A 19,867-nucleotide genomic window follows, 5' to 3' on the forward strand; every position below is an offset into this window, starting at 1 on the left:
ACGCATCTTTCTGTCTCCATGTTCCTTCTCTGTCTGACACATGACTCTGAATCTAAGACATACGGGAAAAACAGACAGATTTAGATGTCTGTCTCTATGAAGGTTCATCTAAATCATCCAAGTGCTGCAATATTTGGAAGAATCTGACTCGTATAAAGAATCCTTATCAGGGGAGGTGGGGCTTGAGGCAACACTTGACACTAGGGACGTCCAGATCGGCATCAGGAGATCGGTGCTGATCGAGGCATTTTTAAAATGATTGGATCATACTGGATCAGCCAAGCCCGATCTTTTTAGGTATTTGTTTTAGCTCTGCTATAAACCAAAACCACGTTACTGTAGGATCAAAACTTCTTCTTCGGTTTCAAATGGCGGTTGGCTAGCACCAAAGCTGCCGAAAATCCCAGAATAAGAATCAAAATTACATGACTACACATGTCTGCTGTGTGGAAGATCTTACTCTGGAAAATTAAGTCAGTCAGACAGCAATCTGTAAATTGTGCAATGTGGATTTTTGGTGAGGTAGTAGTAGCAGATCGTCATTCAATACTACCAACTTCAACACAGAGAATTAAACAGTGACAAACTGGAATACATAGAGACTCTGTGTATGGCTTCTAGGACTCCGATTGGCTGGGTATACCTTGTGCACAGAGGGGAAGTTGCTGACAATGGCAAAATTATAGTGGAAATTTCTGTTAAGAAATGGGAAATTAGAACACTCTGGTCTTTCAGTGTGTTTAACTGAATATCTGCATCAGACAAAGCCTCAAAATAGGTGTACTTTATACCCCCTATCTGCTGAAGGTCACCTTGTTCACATTGCGCCTCAGCCTCACAGAGATAACTGGGACCTGGACTCAAGGAAGTAAAACAAGGATGTAAGGGTCCCACAGATTCTGCATAGTAAAAACAAGGACGTTAGGGTTCTACGGGTTCTACATCGTAAAAACAAGGATGTCTAGGTTCTACAGGTTCGACATCATAAAAACAAGGATTTCTAGGTTCTACAGGTTCTACATAGTAAAAACAAGGGTGTTAGGGTCCTATGGGTTTTACATAGTAAAAACAAGAATGTCAGTGTTCTACATAGTAAGAACAAGGATGTCAGGGTTCTGCATGGTAAAAACAAGAACGTCAGAGTTCTACTTAGTATAAACAAGGATGTCAATGTTCTACGGGTTCTACAAAGTAAAGAACAAGGATGTCAGGGTTCTGCATAATAAAAACAAGGATGTCTGGGTTCTACATAGTAAAAACAAAGATGTCAGGGTGCTTCGTGTTGTACATAGTATAAACAAGGATGTCAGGGTTCCACATAGTTAAAACAAGGATGTCAGGGTTCTTCGTGTTGTACATAAACAAGGATGTCTGGGTTCTACATAGTTAAAACAAGAATGTCAGGGTTGTACACAGTAAAACTAAGGATGTCAGGGTTCTACATATTTGAAACATATTCCAAATTATGAGTATATGCAGAGATATACACTGCAAAAATATCACAGTGTTGATGGATGCATTGCATGACCAGCGCTATTTATTGGATTCATTGTTGGAATCAGCATTAAATGATCGGGAAACACATCCGCAGGCAAAAAAATAAAAACCTGACACCCCTACTTGACACTATGTGTAGATACTGGAAACGGAGGAGAGGCTGCAGATTAGTGACCCCAGTTTATGGTCTTTTTATTTTTTATCCCTTTAATCACCATGTATCTGCACCCATAGGTTAATGATATAGTAATAGCCACTTATCACACGAATAACTTATAATGACAGGTGATTCAAACCAATTAGCTCACAGGGCAATCAGCATGGGCAGTGGAATCTAAAAATAGAACCCACAGAGGGGGGATAAAGTTCCAAACACTAATGTGTGCACAAACCAGGAAAAGGTTTCAAGGTGTTCTCAAATAAATAAACTGTTTGCAAAGACATTGTTCAGCTGATTATCCTCAGCTCTGCCTCCAAACTGAGGGTGTGCAGCCCACCATCTACAGTAGGTATAACCATTTACATTGAAGAACTTCAAGGAACCCTAAAGTGATAAAACTATCCCCGTAAACAGTGTCAGTCTCTTGATGTCAGCAACCATTCTTGTTTTATGGATTTTTCTCACAGGTTTTTGTTTTTAGCATCTGACCTTCTAATGCGGCGGTGAGAGCTATTCTGCCTTCCTGCCAGAAAGTTTAGATTTTCTGTCTCATCAGATCATTCATCACAAAATACCCGTACTACATCAATTCCATTATTACGCTGTCAGTAGCTGAAACTGTCTTGCAGCCTAATAAATTTAACTGTTCCATTTTTGTGGAATTTTTGAGTTTGAGTCAAACTCCTGTCAAGAGTGAAATTAAATTGAATTTTTAAACACATTCATTTTTAACCTTGAGGCTTCGGTAGACTTAAGCACTGAGTTCGGCTCTGATTAAGGCATTTGATACGTGACAACTAGTTATTTGAGTTGCACAATGCAAAGTGTTTATATTTCACCAAAATAAGTATTTTGATGCACTTCTGCACATGTGTGATTCTAGGTCACCAAGTGTTTCAGCTGAGAATATCACATGCCAACTACTCCACTATTAAATTTGATTTCATATTATCTGATGTGGCATATTCTTGAACTTCTGCAGTCTGAGACTCAAACTGGGAAAATTTCGTTTCACACTGGGACTGAGGCTCATTCAGATGTTCTCCTTCTTGCATCATGGGGGGATCCAAACTGAATAAACTCAGTTTTCCACCTTGGAAGCGATTTATTATTATTTTTTTTTTTAAACGCACACGTTTTCTTGAAGAGAAGCAAACTGAGTAAATGTAGTCTGCCCCATGGGCGCAGTGCTTCTTCAAACAGAGTAGTAACTGTCAGGTGGGGATCTAATCTGAGTCAATGTGGTGAAATGAAGTGAAAGTGACCTACCTAGCCCTTGCAGATAACTTGGTTGGAATCAAGAAGCATGGCCCCAGGAGCAATAAAACAGATAAAGTAAGTTGTCGGACCATTTTGCATGTTTCTTATCTATAGTGCACCACTTTGCATAATTCTACAAACTGTCTCTCAACGTCTCAGTCTTGGGTCTACCTACGGAAGCCATCGAACCAAAGCAACAGTTTCATGGCTTGGTTATTGGACAGCTCCCGCATTCGCAGGACAAATATAGACTTTAAAACATGATCACAAAACATATACTTCAAGGGATATACACGGTTAAGGGATGTACACACAGGAAGAGACTAGCAGCGACGTGGCAAGAAACCATGGATATTTAGCGACGATGGGTGGGGAAACCTTTGGTGATACATGGTGAATGTTACCCAGTTGTTTACCGCAAGGAAACACGGCAATTTGGTTTCTACCACCACATTCACCATGCTGATTGTGGGCTTGGCGGCTGATGGTCGACAGCGGTGACAGCGAGAAGAGGTAGCTCCATCCATACACTTGTAATATTTTTATGCCCTGCTTGTTTCACTTGGAAGCATTTGGGATAAGAGTATGAGGGTTACCTTGGAAACCACAGCCTGGAACAACTGACCAACTGTGAGCTACAAATAGATGACATTTCTTTTTGATTTACAACTGATACAGTTTTAGTCAAAAGTGTCTATTTTCCTAACAAACAAAACCCCCAAAACACTGAAGTAACCATGATGAAATGAAATCCTCCATTTGGATAAGCTACACAAGTTTCTGTTTTGCATTTTTACTAGATATCTGTCTATGATGGAATTTAATTACAAATGTTTTGCAATTTTTTCTTCATTTTTCCTAATACAATGCTTCATATACTTTACTACAGTACATGGCTAATGTACTAATATGCATTCATGAATTGTAATAAAAGTTTTTAGTCCAATATTCTACTTTTACATTGGGAATAGACAATGAATGCAGTTACTGCATCTTTAAATAGCTGTAGGGGGACGCATCCGTACTCTAGGTCCCGCTAAGGAGCTGGTGTCATCATATCTTACTCCACTCTGAATAATATTGCTAATTTTAGTGGTGTACACCGTTCGCTATGCCACCCTCCTGCCCCTTTTATCTTAATCCTTTGCACAAGAGGAATGAATCAGTTTTAAATATGGAAGAGCTTTCGGTGTACTTCGTTCTACGCATTAAAGCGACACGCACCACTTTGTTCCTCGCAGAGGTGCCACATCAGCACATGGAGCTCATCACAGGCTTTTAACAGGGGCTTAGACGGTAACGTGTCCTGGTTTGGATGTGGGGTCAAGAGTAATTCGTAGTTAGAAACTCATGGAATGACGTTTGATAGTGAGGAAAGAATAAACCTGAACACAGGTCATTTTAGTGATTAACTAAGTGGTACATATTTCAACGTGAAATTAGGGCAAAAGTCAATGAGAACATAGCTTTATATGGCTTTATCTATTTTTAACAGCTTTTGAAGACCCTGTCAATTAGGTAGACACATTGGAATAGAGCCTTATGGACTGGAGCCAGAGTGATGCTGACAGAATAAAAAAAAATAAAAAAATGTTGATGATAGTCAAAGTCATTTTAAATCTAGGCCTTTCTAGCCAATGTCACAACAGTGCCCTTGTTAGATTGTATATATTACCAATTACCAATGTAGATCTGTGCCTCCAAGTAGCATATTAAAGGGGAACTACTGTTTTTTACAACCTGGACATTATTTCTGGCATAAAATGCGGTCGTTTACTCACCCATATAACTTTGGTGTAATTTGTAGTCGTTCGGGAGATATTTAGATCTGCGTATATCCTTATAGTGGGAGTGACTGGGGCACCAAAATGCAGGCTCTAAATGACGTAATATCTGCAGCGAAACTCGTTCGTTTCACCAATATTTTATCGTACGCTAGTGCTATTCCCCGATGAGTCCAGAGTTACCTGTTATCATCATCCGGGGTCTGTAGGTTGACCTACAGATGATAACAGGTAACTCCGGACTCAACGGGGATATACGCAGATCTAATTATCTCCCAAACGACTACAAATCACACAAAAGTTATAAGGGTGAGTAAACGATCATATTTTATGCCAGAAATAAGGTCCAAGTTGCAAAAAACAGTAGTTCCCCTTTAATAGGGAATCACTTTTGTCAGTGTTTGTGATTAGAGAACAGTTTATTGAGAGCTAAAAGTGATAAGTGATACGGATTAGAAAATGTAACGTCGGTTTCTGTTGGCAGTGTTCGTTCATCCTAGAGATGGTGCTGTTTTCCTTTAGTCTTGGAGCTGCAATGACTTTACGGTATGAAAATAAAGTCCTGCTTGCTGACGCACAGTTAACCCGCCTGACACTGTCCCCGGTCTGTTTTCTCTGTAAGCGGAGTATGTAGGTCACAGGCAGACTGAGAGGAATTCTTGACATTATTGTGGAAATATGACTTTCATAAGGTGCATTCAAAGGATGCAACATACTGGGACTCTTCCCACACAAACACACACACACACACACACACACACATACATGCACCAGAGGACATTACACTCACTTAAATGGGTTTTCTGGAGATTTAACTACAAATATAACTTCCTCTTGACAAAGCCTGAACTTTAAACCACATCTTTACTCAGGAATGTAATCATTCCCAGTTTGGTGACTTCCTTTTGTCCCCACATTCTCACAAAGTGAGCGTACAAGCAAATTTAGTATCTCAAATGCAAACGCACACCTCTCATTGTCTGATGTTTTCAGAAGAATCACTGATAAAAATGAAGGATGGGGAATGTAGGTCACTGTATCAGAGTAGGGCTCGGCTGTATCATACCCATACGATGAGTAGGAGGAAGGTTAGTGCAAAGACATTACATACACACACACAATATTGCATATGCATGCAGCATAGAGAAGAGATCACAACAGAAACGCATTCTTGACCTTGTTATCATCATTTATGTGTTTCTGAATTCATACTCTTACTGAAGTCTGGGCACACAAAAGCTAATGAATTTGAAGGAGAAGTGACTCTGAGGAGAATGAATGAATAATTAATTTTTACATTTACAACACCGATTTTAAAATGAAATTCATAATGTGAAAAGACACCATTTTCTGAACAAAAGAGTAAGCTCTCTTGAGCTGAGAGACAGATTCCAAGGCCTGTGTCTTTCTAAGGAATAGTGCTTCGTGGCCAGCATCCAAACTGAACACTTCCTGTTGGAACATTGGAAGGTGCATGGAATGAAGTTCACTTTGACTACATCTGCCACACAGTAAATCAGGCGGACCTTTCGTGAAAAAGGTTGATTGATTTCTGTCATCTTTTTAAACTGACAGCACAGATTCAGATAATAATAGCCCAAAAGGTATACCTCGCAAGGAGCATAGAATGCCATCTGAGTGAGCACAAACCAAATTCCTTTCTGTTTAAAAGCCTCGTCCTCTGATAAAGGCAACAGGCGAATGTGATGAATATGATGATCTAATAAAAGGAAGGTGAGGAAAAGATTTAGCCTTCTCTTCTGGTGGCATTGAAATGGATTTTGTCTAATTCTATCCCCGGCAAAAAAAATGTTTACAACTCCCAAACTATTACATTCGCAGGTTTGCTTTTTAAGGAAACAGGCTTGTGAGAAGATTTTTGATACTTGTATGAACTGTGAAAAGGGTTTTTCTTGTCACAGCTCTTCTCTTTACTGACGTCCAGTTGTTACATTAAATGGAACAAGCATGAAAAGTAAGAAAAAGTAACAATAACTAGTAGACATGTCCTTGGTTAAGACATGGTGGTTACGAAATGATCAAAACATCCCAAGTAACTGGCAGCACACAGTGACAATTCAGTGCCTCTTTTCCACATCGCCATGTGTACTGTGCAAGTCAAACAGAAGTCTGTGCATGCTTATGGGAAAATGTGTGATATTCAACGTGTTTGCAAAACTTCTGTTCAGAATGCGCTTGAAGTACTTTGCAAAAATTGAAAAAAGGTTGGAACGTTCACCGGCGCTGGTTTTAAACTGAAATGGTAGGATTTTTTTTTTTTTTTCCCTTGTGTTGTGCACTGGCCTTACTATATGCTGCTGTAACATGGTAACAAATTTCCCCACAGTGGGATAAATGAAAGGATTATCTTATGTGTTACATGTGGAGTGCTGGCTACATACTCACACATACTTGTGTATCTACAATTATCTCTTGCCATGCTGTCCTGCTTTTGTCATGATTCAATAGCATATTCCAAAACCTCATGTCTCTTGTCTGCAGTGAACGTCCATCCATCCATATAGAAATGCATTCCCTTGAGTTGAACACTTGTGATCATAGTCTCATATTACACCGAATTACAGATACAGAAACAGAGCTGCATGGAAATGAGGCATGAAGCTGTGTTTATGAGCCGAGATAGCACAGAAGTGATGAATCACACGTTGTTCCTCCTTCACTGAGCAGATTAAAGAGTTAAATGAAGAGCACTCTTAATACTTTTTGCTCATCCTCTCTTATTGCTCTCTTATTATTTTCTATGTCACACATTTTCTTTTTACCTTTATTTATTTTTAATATCAAGTATATTCCTTCCTCTCCGTTTGTCATAATGAGGTCTGCAGAAGGCGATGGCCTCTGTGATTACTCAGTGAACATAAATAACACACCCAGTCAGATTTCCTTTGGACAATTGCAATCATCGCTTCCCTATTATTTTTTAACAGGGTGGGCTTATTAGGCCCCGAAATGTCACAGTCAGGATCAAAAAGTGCGGGGTGACTCGTGTGAAAATTGCCTCTTTGTGCACCATCGCCGTATAAATTTTTTTCTTTCAGAGCCAAAAATGAATGTGAGGCTAATTTAAGCAGGGAGAGCGATATTAAATGCAATTTGTGCAGCATCAGATCTTGAATTCGGGGCTTTCTTTACCCATCAAATAGTCTATCATTCCAAGAAAATGAAAACAAAGCTGGTGTTTTCAGTGTTTTCACTCTGCAGCAACATGCTGCTACTGTTAATCAGTGTTTTCAAGACTGTGGTCAGTGATATTCAGTGGTTTGTAAGACAGTGTGTTTTTAGCATCCCTGACTATGAAATGTTTTAGTTTACCATCAAAATAGCCTCAGTTAGCATAATGTATTACTGTCATTTTGCTATGAATGTATCTAAGAGTAACTGTTGTATAATTCATGTTTGAAGCCAAGTGCAGCATTTCACTCGATGATTATTCCCTGCTGCCCGCTTTCTCCAACTTCCTCTCTCACTTCCTCGCTCCTTGCTCTCTGATGGTCTATCATTGCACACATTTATGCTCCACCTTGCGCACCCATGCATTCATGCAGCAGTCAGAGTTTGCATTCAAGTCTAGTGAGCATTTGAGTAAAGGTGTCTCCACCAGCAAAAACAATGTCTCCATCAAATATGCAGATGACACAACCATCCTGGGTCTCATCAAACATGGTGTGACTTCATACAGAGAACAAATAAACAGTACCATTGTCTATGGAGAGGACAACGACCTTGTTCTTAACATAGGAAACACCATCAAGGCAGAGAGAAAAACTTTTCAACAAGTCAACAAGACTGCAGAGAGGATTGCAGGAGAAAGTCCCAGAGCATACTCAGTGACCAACACCATCCAGCTCACTGTCTGCTCTGGTGGAAGGACTCAGGATACAACCTGAGACACCACAGACCAGAGACCATCAGCACTCACAGGTCATGGTTGTACAACAGTTTCTGTCCAGTCACTATCAGGATGATAGCCAACGACATCAAGGCTGGAAGGAATTACCATATCCCACACCACATTTATACCACCAACACTTAACACCTTTATATAGACAATCACATCACACACCTCACAGACTGGACTGTCTCTGTTATACAGAGAGCTATTATTTTTATTCACCACACGTGCAATAATTTTAGTGCAATAACCCTATGTGCAATGACCTTACTATGTACTTTTATATTTACATTTATATTTGGGTGGGACTTTAACGCATTAATTACGATTAATTAATTACAAAAAAATTGACACGTTAAAAAAAATTAATGCATTTAATCGCAGTTTGCATTCCAAACAACGCGGAACTTTTGTCAGTGCATGATTTCCTGGTACACCAATTACACTGATGCACACGTCAGAGCTAGGCTAACGGCTACCAGAATGGGGGAATTGGATGAAAGCACATTGCTAGGACTGATGGAAATTTTATTTAAAAGTCTTGATGAAAGCGGAGTTTTGTTAAAATTGTGGAGAATAAAAAGAGTTTGCATGCCACTGAAGCACTTCAAATCTACGGTACCATCTAAATGCAAAGCATGTTGCAGTGAGCACAGAAACCACCAGAGCAGTTAGCGCTAGCAGCCCTGGTCCGAGTACAGACAAGACGTGTCGGCAGCCCAAACCTTTTTGGTTTTTTTTACCATTTAAAGTCAATACTATTTTGAAAAAAAGTACTTAAAGTACTTAAAATTACACTTTAACTTTAGGTTTGTTCAGTTTTGGCCAGGGATATGTTCTTTCTTTTTCTACTGTTTTGAATTGAAATGCAATTAAATGCATTTTTTTCAGGAATGAAAAGAGCTTGAGTTTGCAGTATTCATGTCTGTGTCTATTATTATTATTATTTTTAAATTATTTGATTCAGTTGTCCACTAAAATCCATTTAAATTAAAAAATGTTGCTTTTTGGGACAAATATTGTTATGTGATTAAAATGTGATTAATCAAGATTAGTTAATTACAAAGCCTCTAGTTAATTACATTTTTTTTTAAATTGAGTCCCACCCCTAAATCATATTTCTTTTTTTTTTTTTTTTACTTCACAAAGTGTTTAGATTTTATTGTAGTAATAATGGTGTTGCTATTTGAAATGCTGACCTGCTACTTAAATGTTTACCTTTTATTTTGTTGTTTTTTTGTTGTTTTAATAAAAAGGCTGACTCGGGGGAACCTCGCACAAGCATTCCAATGTACCTGTACTTTCTTGTACCTGTGCAAATGGCAATAAAGTTTATTCCATTCTCTTCTATTCCACAGATACGTTGATTCATTTGGAGGAATGTCTCAAAAATGCAATGGAGGACTCATAGGAGCGTTAAAGCAAATTACACAGAAATAAGTAGCAGGTGACCAACCAGGCACCCGGCCAGTTTTCTTTAAAACCAAATTAATCTTGCAAAAGATTTAAATAAATGTCATATTCTTAAAAAAAACAAAAAAAAAACAAAAACACATGTATATTATAAAAGTAGTTTATGTAAAATGTCAAACCACCAGGATAAAGCTATGTAACCAGGAGGTAGAGGTAATTTAAGAGCGGAGGATGACAGTTGAAGAGGGAGGACTGGAAGAAAGGAAACAAGTAAAAAAGGATGCTGTGTATTCCTTGCCTGGAACTCAGGCAAACTTTTTATGGGGGAAAAGTTGGTCTGGAGTTGCTCTGCTGGGAGCTGATTATGCACCGGCAAAGATGTGCCGGGTGGACAGAAGAGTAGCAGCAAAAAAGACATCTGAGCACTGTGGAGTTGAATTTGTTTACAAAAAAAAAATGCTCTGACTGCTTGTAGGACTATCCAAATATGAGACATTTCTTTCTCTGTATCAGTTGCTCCATCTTAAAATCCCAAATGGCGTGTTAAGCCGGGCTTGAATATTTTTGTAATTTCTATGTTTTTCAAATGTATTTTAATATTTGATGTTGCTCTGGGGAACGATTGCAAAAACCACAAGTTTTGAGGTCAACATATGTTTGAAGTTTCCTCTAAAATTCGTGTTGAGCTGTTTTGTTTTGTCTTAAACCACTCAACATTTGCTGCTTCACCTTAAAACCCTATTTTTGGACGATAAAACTCAAACATCTGTCTTTATCTGCTGTGAAACCTGCTTGATTATTGAAGGAACTTGGTTTGTGTGGACTCAAAAGACACTTTGTGTTCCATGGATTCTTAAGTTCCAGAAGATGACAGGCAAAAAAAAAAAAAAAAACTTTGGCGACCAGTGGGAGGTACGGATATGGTTAACTGACACTTCATCTGTGCTTGTTTGTCCTTCATTTTCCATTAAACTTAGTGCTCACAGTACTCTCAAGGACCTGGTTGTGTGTGTGCGTGTTTTATTAAGTTCTTTCTATGCGACCATGACCATGAATGTGCTTTACTGAATGGTGGCATAAGGGAACAGCCTTTAAAACAAACCCCCGACAGACGCACACTCTGAAGAACTCTTGTGTATTTGTGTGTCTTAGTGACATTTATGTGAAGCGTCTGTGTGAATTTGTGCGTTTTTGTGCCGCAGCTCATTTGTTCTATGGCCTCTGTTGTTTGTATTCTCTACTGGTAGCTTTCTCTACTGAGAAATAGGCTTGCACTCTGTTTGGGGGCACTATTGTGAGCCCTAACTCAGTGTCAGCATGTTAGTGTGTGTGTGCGTGTGCGTGTGCATTTGCCCAGCTAATTGAAAACTGCCACTGTTGTAAACAAGCTGAGAAAAGAGCGAACATTTTTCATGCGTTGCAGGGGCTCTACGCAGCGGGGAAGAGTGTGTGTTTGTGTGTCTGTGTGTGTGTGTGCGTGCGTTCAGGGCCCGCCAACCTCAGATGGCAGTCACTTATCTCGGGTACTTGCATCATACGCCTCCTTTCTCATCCCCTCCTCCACTCTTGCGTGTTTTCCTCCACTCGTCTCATAATCTCTCTGCGCTTATCCTTTCTCCCTTTCCCTTTCTAATATCTCCTTATTGTGTTGTCCTATTGGTCTTGTTAACGCACAATAAGGCATTACTTTATGTAATTCCATAAAGGTCTTAAGTCCTACAATGCAGCTTCCATAAACCAGATGGAATCCTAAAGCTGAATATTTTTGCTGCCCTGAATAAACCAGTTAGCAGAGTGTTGCAGATAACAACTGTTTTCTTTTTTCGCCTATTTTTATTGACAAAGTTGGGCAAAAACTGGTAATAATAAGGTCTCCTTCCTCCTTCCTGCCAGACTCAGACTACATTGTAGTTGTGTCTGATAAGCTGTTTACTGTGTCAGTTATAGAGCTGTAAAGTCTGGACTGCTTTTCCCTTCCTAGGTGAGGTCATTGTGAAGGAGGTACCAAGGGCCGACGACCAGATAGAAGAGAGTAAACAGATAACCGGCCTGACAAAGTGGTTATACTACGGCAGATAAGTTAGGAGGCAGTCTTATTGACTGGATGTTGGAGTATGGAGGCTCAAATGCAGCCTTGGTTGCTTCCAAACCGCCGCATGGGGTAAAACTTTCAGTCATCGTGATCGATGCTCATTTTTGCTCCACGACGCCCCACGTCTTACTCAGGCTATTTCTGCATCAATACCTTGCAGCCCGAACCTAGAATCAATTAAATACAACTTAAGTACAGCTTCATTGAACAGCTGCACAATTCTGCAGAACAACTCTGTGAGAACTCTGCCCACTGATATTATAAATACTGCCACTGAGACTTAATTAATTCTTCAGCTAAATGACGTTACGTTGGACACTGTTCCTGTTCTGACACCTCAATTAAACCCTTTTGATGAAACACTGAATATGAGACAGCTTCACCACTACGGGGGGATGACAGTGATGAAAGGGAAAAACTTTGGTGTTGGCTTTGGCCCGGTCTATTTTATTTTTATAGAGGGGTAAATTAGACTTTTGAACCGTTTCTAAAAAGGCATAACAGCAGAGTCGACATTAAAAATGAACGTTAGGCTGATAATAAAGAATGGGGTAAATCACAATCACTTTCAAGTGAAATGTGCTATGCTAATTAACATGTTAAGGAGGAGGAGGTTAACATAGGGACAGTGCAGACTATTAGAGCGTGAAATTAGTTACAGGTTTGCAGTCATCATAAGTCATCAATTTAACCCTGGGGGACAAGGTTCATATCCCATGTGAGGACCATTCATCTTCACTTTTTGTTTTATTTTTGGAATTTAATTTTCACCCGCTGTTGGTTTAGGAACCAAAACAATAGCGAGAGCTGAATTCCTTGTCTACAGCTGTCTAATATTGCCGATGGTACATTGTTAACACTTTGCATTAACTGCCAAAGAGCTCTTTGTGGATAGTTCTGCAATGCTCGTGGCTTCGGTAAAACATCCGTATTTAATGGCTCGGGAATCCGAGCAGGCTTAAGACAGATTAAAATTAAAACATAAAATATTTACTTGAAAATAAATGCTCATTTGATTTTAGAATTTAGTCCACCAAGAACTGATTTTGCAGTTCTTGTCACATGTTATATACTATCCTGACGCACCAATAACTGATAGAGACAAGAAATGTGTTCTGTCACAAATTCACCACTGTGAACACTGCTGTACTGACATTTGCAGGATTTTTATGATAATGGTGCAAAAATGCTAAGTAACAATAACATTTAGCGAAGGCTTTACAGAGGAAAGGAAATAAAGGCAGCAGGCATCTGTTCTGTGAGTGCAGTGAAACCTTCTCCAGTTATATTAAAATATGCTGTTGACTTTGAAACGCATTCAATACCCTTTTCAGTCATGTATTGGGGACTATTTTGGCTCTCCATGCTTTAATATAAAACTGAAAACTTTACTTGAATGGTCACCTAATGCAGTTCAATGAGTTGTTTGATCAGATATGCCCTACAACAATGCTGCTGGATCTAATTATTATCTTATTAGTTGTATTTGAAAGATGCTCTGATATAATATATGCTTTATTTACGGCCAAAAGAAATATGGCCGTAGACAGAATTTATCATTTTAAACATTTTTTTCTAATAACATATCCAAACACATGGATGGAAAATGGAACCAGGTAAATGAGAACACTTTAAAAGTAAAATCGCCGTAGAATGCTCTTTATGGAAATGAGATGAAAAATCGTGACACTGTAAATGTATTTATTTTATTTTTTTCCAAAAAGGCAACAGGTGTTTGGTTATGGCTTTACAAGTGCAGTATAGGCACTGCATATGCAGCAGGCACAGATATACACATAAACATGCATAGAGTAATGGATGAGCAGTGCATGCATGCATTTGTGCATGCAGGTAAAAAATAAAAACCAAAAGGCAGTAAATCGAGTTTGTGTTTGAACACACTTGCGGGCACATGCGGATGCTTGCTGGTGCAGTCCTGTCTGCGCGTCCTCACTGTTGCCACGGAAAGCAATCTAAATGGAGATGGTTCCTTCCTCCTTTTTAGAGACGCAGAACAAAAGATTTGACTACATAATGAATGCAGTCGCAATTTCCTCCCTCCCTCACTCGCTCTCACACTTCCTCCTTATTTGTATTATTTCTTTCTCTCATTGTGTCTGCAGTATATGTTTAGAAGCATGATTCTACAGAGGTCTATACTCACATGAATACGAACTACAAAGACTTTGACTTTCGGTACAAGGAAGACATTTCGTTGGGGACCTAGTCTAGGTGTGGGTGAGGTTGGGTAGATAGAATGACCTCATGAAAGAGGCAAACATCAGGGAGAAAGAAAGCAGTTCCTCTCCTGCCTGCAGTATGAGAAGTGATCCGTGTCCAACCACATCTGTGTTTGTCTTTCTGTTGTAAATGGCATACCACAACTCCAAATACAAACATGTGACGAGACCCATATGCACGGACAGATGACTTTCTCTTCTACCCCATCAGCTAACGTTATAAACATTGGAGCTGACTGTACATTCCGGATACTTTAATATAAAGTGCTGCACCTTGTCTCTTTCACATCATCTAAAGCCCATCTGTGATTACATCTCCTTCTGGGGAGGAATGACTGGGGCCAGTGAGGAGGAGTGGGGCAGTCAGATGAAGAGCCATCTGCAGCTTACAAACAGGTAGACAACCAGTCGTGTCCGCGGCTAGAAGGTCTAAACATGGAAGTGAAGAACACAACACGTTGGATAATATCTACTCTGGGTCAAGTTATTCAAGCTTTCCAAGACAGCCACACACAAGGCTGGAAAGTGTGGGCTGATGGCTGATAATCTATGCAGGGAAAAAAAAACACATGTAGGCGTTTTTTTTTTTCTTCAAACCTGGGTCCTCTACCAGCAGCCTGCAGTTTGAAGGCTGCACAGCATCTTAGCTATTCCTAGTACTGCACTCTTCTGGAAAGGAAGGATTGTCATTGCTATGGGGTGGGGGTGCCTGGTCTGGTCTAGATGGGTGCTACATGTCTAAGTAACATCCACATGAATGCCAGGTCCAAAAGTTTCCCAGCAGAACAATGAATTGTCACAAGATGGTCAATGTTATTTACTTCTCCTGTCAGTGGCCTCTGATCTGTGTATACTATATTACAGCTTTTGTGTGTGTTCCTGTGTCAGGCTGCATCCTGCTGGGGTTGGCTGCTGCCATCAAGGAGTGTCATTGGTCACAACATGGTCAGTGCTATTTACTTCTCCTGTCAGTGTTGTAATGTTGTAGCTGATTGATGTATACTATACATATACAGATTATATGAGGAAATGTTTTTCATTTTGCAAAGCCTTCCCCCAGTCAGAGAAATGTTTGATTCACCGCTGTTGTGTTGAATGAACAGATGCTTCAAACTACAAATATTCTGTCAGAGGCACTTCAGCAAAGTTATCGCTTACAGCAAATAGTGCAATACAGTATGGCAGTGACGCTTCTGCTGATTGAAGAATATCTCAAAGACTCCGAGCACCAACCAGGAATCTGCTGTGAGAGCTAATCCTGCCGAACAGAGTGACTGCCTTCTGCTTAATAGGTATTGGCAGAGAGCGTATTAGAACCTGAATGGAGGCCTTTCTGTGTCACGTCTGTTCTCCCCGTGTGGGCATTCTCCAGGGTCTGACTTCTTCCCACAGTCTCAAGACACGCAGGTTAGGTTAATTAGCAACTCTGCATTGAAATGCCCATCGGTGTGTTCCCACAGTGTGCCCTGCCTCTCTTGCCCCGTCAGATGGGACGGTCTCCAGCCCTCTTGCGAGCAGAATAAGTGGCTAAAACTACGTGAATGCATCAGAAGCATCAAAACAACCATCAGATAAGCATGGAAATATTCTAATACAAGGGAAATAATCTGAACTGTAGTCTAACTAAGCTTCGTGAGTGCAAGTATTATGTAGACACAGATGAACTCGTAGCATATACAAACATCACCCCAATTCAAAGGAAATAGTCTAAGGTAAAGAGCATCCAGGCAATGCAAAACAACCTTAAATGTATCTTCTCATCTGAGATGTACTGTATTATTAATACTTTTTTAATGCAAGGCCTCCCTTTCTATCTTAAAAATAACCTAATTAGCAGCAGGCAGGAGTTGGGACATGGATTCCATCAGGATATGAGTTAGCGATTATTTAGTGATCAGCTAAATTATACCATATTGCCACATCTGCACATATCTTTGACAATGTGACATTTGCACACATCTTTTGCATGTTTGTACAACCTAAACATTATTTGCACATTCCAAATTTCCTACCACTGTGACAGTATTGCAATTAAATGCACCTTATACTGACTACACGCTACCCTTTTTTACATAGTACTTACTTATTTGACTTATTTATTGTCTGTGCTATAGAATACATTTATTTCCATTAGTTTTGTTTAGTTGTCTATTTTAGTTGTGTGAAGGGAACTCAGTGCTCAGTGACAATGAAGCCCTTGAATATTGAATCTTTTTAAAAGCCTTGTATTGTTTGAAACATTCTTATCTATTTCCTAATTTGCTCATAATAATTATTAAAGTTTTATCTCATTGGATCCTTTCTAATTACACACAGTTCCATAAAGCTTTGCTCTATTTGAGTAAATCCTGTCCCTGAATGTGAGCTTTATTGTCAGTTCCTGATAACAAACTGACCTGCCTGCTGGCCGGCCAACTCTCCTGCTCATTTAAGGGCATTTTTCCAAGTCACTCATGGCTCTCTTTTGAGACCTGAGCCTTATTTCCCTTCATACAGACTTTATTTTCTTTCCGCACAGAAGAAGCAATACTTTCGAGCATCTCATTGGCATGCAGGAGGCGGGTGGAGCTGACGAGGTTTATTAAAGGGATCTGGAGCCTGATGCTGTCTCCCCTCATTAACCTCAATAGCACCTCCGACAGGTTATCTGACACACACACACTAACGGACGAGAGATGAATGAGGGACGTGCAAAGACAAGGTAAAGAAGGGAGGAAAATACGAACCAAAGAAAACAAATGTGAACAAAAGCGAATAAGACAAGAAAAACAAATTAAGAAGAAAGAATGAAGGAGAGGGGGAAGGTAAATCACGTCTCTGAGAAGACTGAAGTTAGACAACTGCGTACAGTACATGCAAATCCCTGAACTGCACAGCCCTAGAAAAAAAAAGTTCTGCTCAGTGTGAACACAAAGCAAAGTTTCACCTTGTATTACACGCAGAAATTCTCTGCATACTTTTGGGCTTTTGCAGCCCCCACTTTTGGGTGTTCCACACGTACAATGTAGCACTTGTGCTAATTTCCAATACCAGTAGTGTATGCCATTTTTCAGCGAGGCAGATTTAGTTGGCATATTCTACCAAAGTCTTTTACATTCAAAACCACAACAAGCAAATCTGAAACCAAGCCACAGCTGCACACTGCACACGCTTGTCCTGGAAGTTGATCCGCCAACGCTATTAATTTGGCTTTGGATGAGGCGCTGTTGCTCCAATCGAACATTTGTTTCTGCCCATATTTTAAAAATCTCTGCACTGACTTACTAAGCCCCCAAAAGCATCCGAGTGAAACATGCAGCAACGCTAAAATATTGCTCGTGCACGGACGGAGCTTCTATTCGAGAAGAAAATGCCATCATCGACCGCTCCATCTGGGTTCCCCCGACGATCCAAGCTCGCTATCAGAATGATGAATTTGGTTGTAAGAGCCAAGGTTTTGGACAGCGTTTCCATGCGGTAAATGTTTGGGGAAATCTGTGCTTGCTTCCCACTGGTCGCCGCCTCGGTAGCATTACAGTCGAGATTAGTTCCACTTGGTGCCCAACTACTTCTCATCGCTGAAGGTTTTTTTTCTTCTAACATCACCGCAATTCGCTAAATTTCCTTAATACCCCATGGTCTCTTGAGGCCACACTGCTGCTAGTCTCTTCCTTTGTGTATACCCCTTTACAGTCACACACTGATGAGGATATCCCTTTGAGGTTGACAGAGCAAGGATGGACAAAGTTTAGATTTCCAGAAATATCACATGACTGCTGATTAAAGGCTACAAAGGGTATCTGATGTACAAACACAGAAACATCCATTGCATAAATCAAATTTACAACTTAGAGCACACACAGACACACACCCACACACAGGAGGTAGTGTCTTGTTGGCTTCATTAGCCAAGTTAAGTCTGTCTCTTTCTGTTTTTCCTCATACCAACACGGAAACACACACACAGACACACACTGTGAATGTCCCTTCTGTTAAATCAAGTCTAATGCTTTTTGTGTCAGCTTTGCAGCATGTCAACACACACAACGACACGTACGCGTAGACCTACCCACAAACACGCAGGACACACGTACGCGCATGCAGAGAAAACACCAAGCACACATAATTGCGGCCACGCGTTCACGCACGCGGTCTGCATCTCTGTGTCTCATCTTTTTAGTTTTGGTAGCCAGTCTAATTGACAGTTCATTACCAGGTTGTTCTCCTCACACCGAGAGCCACTGACAACTCCAGGATTTTTTAGGGAGCTATGGGCTAGATTTTCAGCCGGCGCATTTTAATTCTAGTTAGCTTTTATGAAAAGTCACTGGCCTACTTGGGACCCTGAATTCTTGTCTCAGTGTTCATAAATATGGGGAAGTTTTCTCCACAAGGTACAAACACAGGTTTCTACTAGCACTGGAAGGGTTAAGCTGGGCACATTACCCTCTTACCTCCTTTATGTAGATTCATTTGAAAAAAAAAGAGAAGAAAACAGTGCTCTGATTAGAGCTGAGTGCAACTCAAGCTAAACTGGAACAGGCTTTTAGACCTAATTGTGTTCAAGTCACATGGCTTTAAACTCCTGGGCACCCTCTACAAATAAGGCTCCTTATTGCAATTGGGTCAGCTAAAAACAATGAAGTGTTTACAACCGCAAACAGCTTCATCAAACTTCGCAAGAACTCAGCAATCTATGTTTACACAGATGCAAGGGTGGGTGGGACATTACACAAAACTGAACTAGATTAATTTCTAAACACACATCTACTCCAGGTTTTCCTGAATTGCAAGTGACTACCCATTAATACAACTATACTTATTTTACTTTATACATTTGATATTTAATAACTATAAAACATCAGATATGTGTTGTATGTAGACATTTACCTATCCTTTGTCATTTATCGTGCAATGATGAAAGCTTCATAACCTTGGTAACCTTGGTAAATGTATTCATTTGCATGTACTGTTTGTATGTTGGTACCCATTTCTTCTTCAGATTGGTTGGTGTTCATCCTTCCCAGTCACCAGTCCCTGCTCCTTCCTGCACGTCCATCCCTCATTCCCACTTCAACCCACAGGCGCCCCCCCCCCCCAGTGTATATATGCCACCCACTCTCCCAATTCCATTTGCCAGTTTGTCAGCGTTGCTCCGCTGCCATTGCGTCCCCTGTTCCTGTTAACCTGCCTGTAATGTGCCACCTGTGTTTAGACCTGCCGCCTGTCTCTTCCTCCCACTGACATTCAGATTAGTTTTTCTGCCCTGACAGACTTCCCGTTGCCACCCGTAAGCCTGTTTAAGACTGTAGTCTCCGGTAAACACCCTTAAATCCAGCCGGGTCTAGATGTGGTCGGCGGTTTCGTGTATGGGTCAGTCTTGGATGTCGTGAATCAAAACAGAACACAGTTTTTGAAGTTGAACACCAGTTTTCCCCTCTGTTTTCAGGAAACATCACTCACCAGATGGATGAGGAGGAGGTTAAATTACTTTGTGAAAAAACTGATCCCAAATCATTTCCAAACTGC

Source organism: Chelon labrosus, assembly GCF_963514085.1.
Source record: "Chelon labrosus genome assembly, chromosome: 15".
NCBI lineage: Eukaryota > Metazoa > Chordata > Actinopteri > Mugiliformes > Mugilidae > Chelon > Chelon labrosus.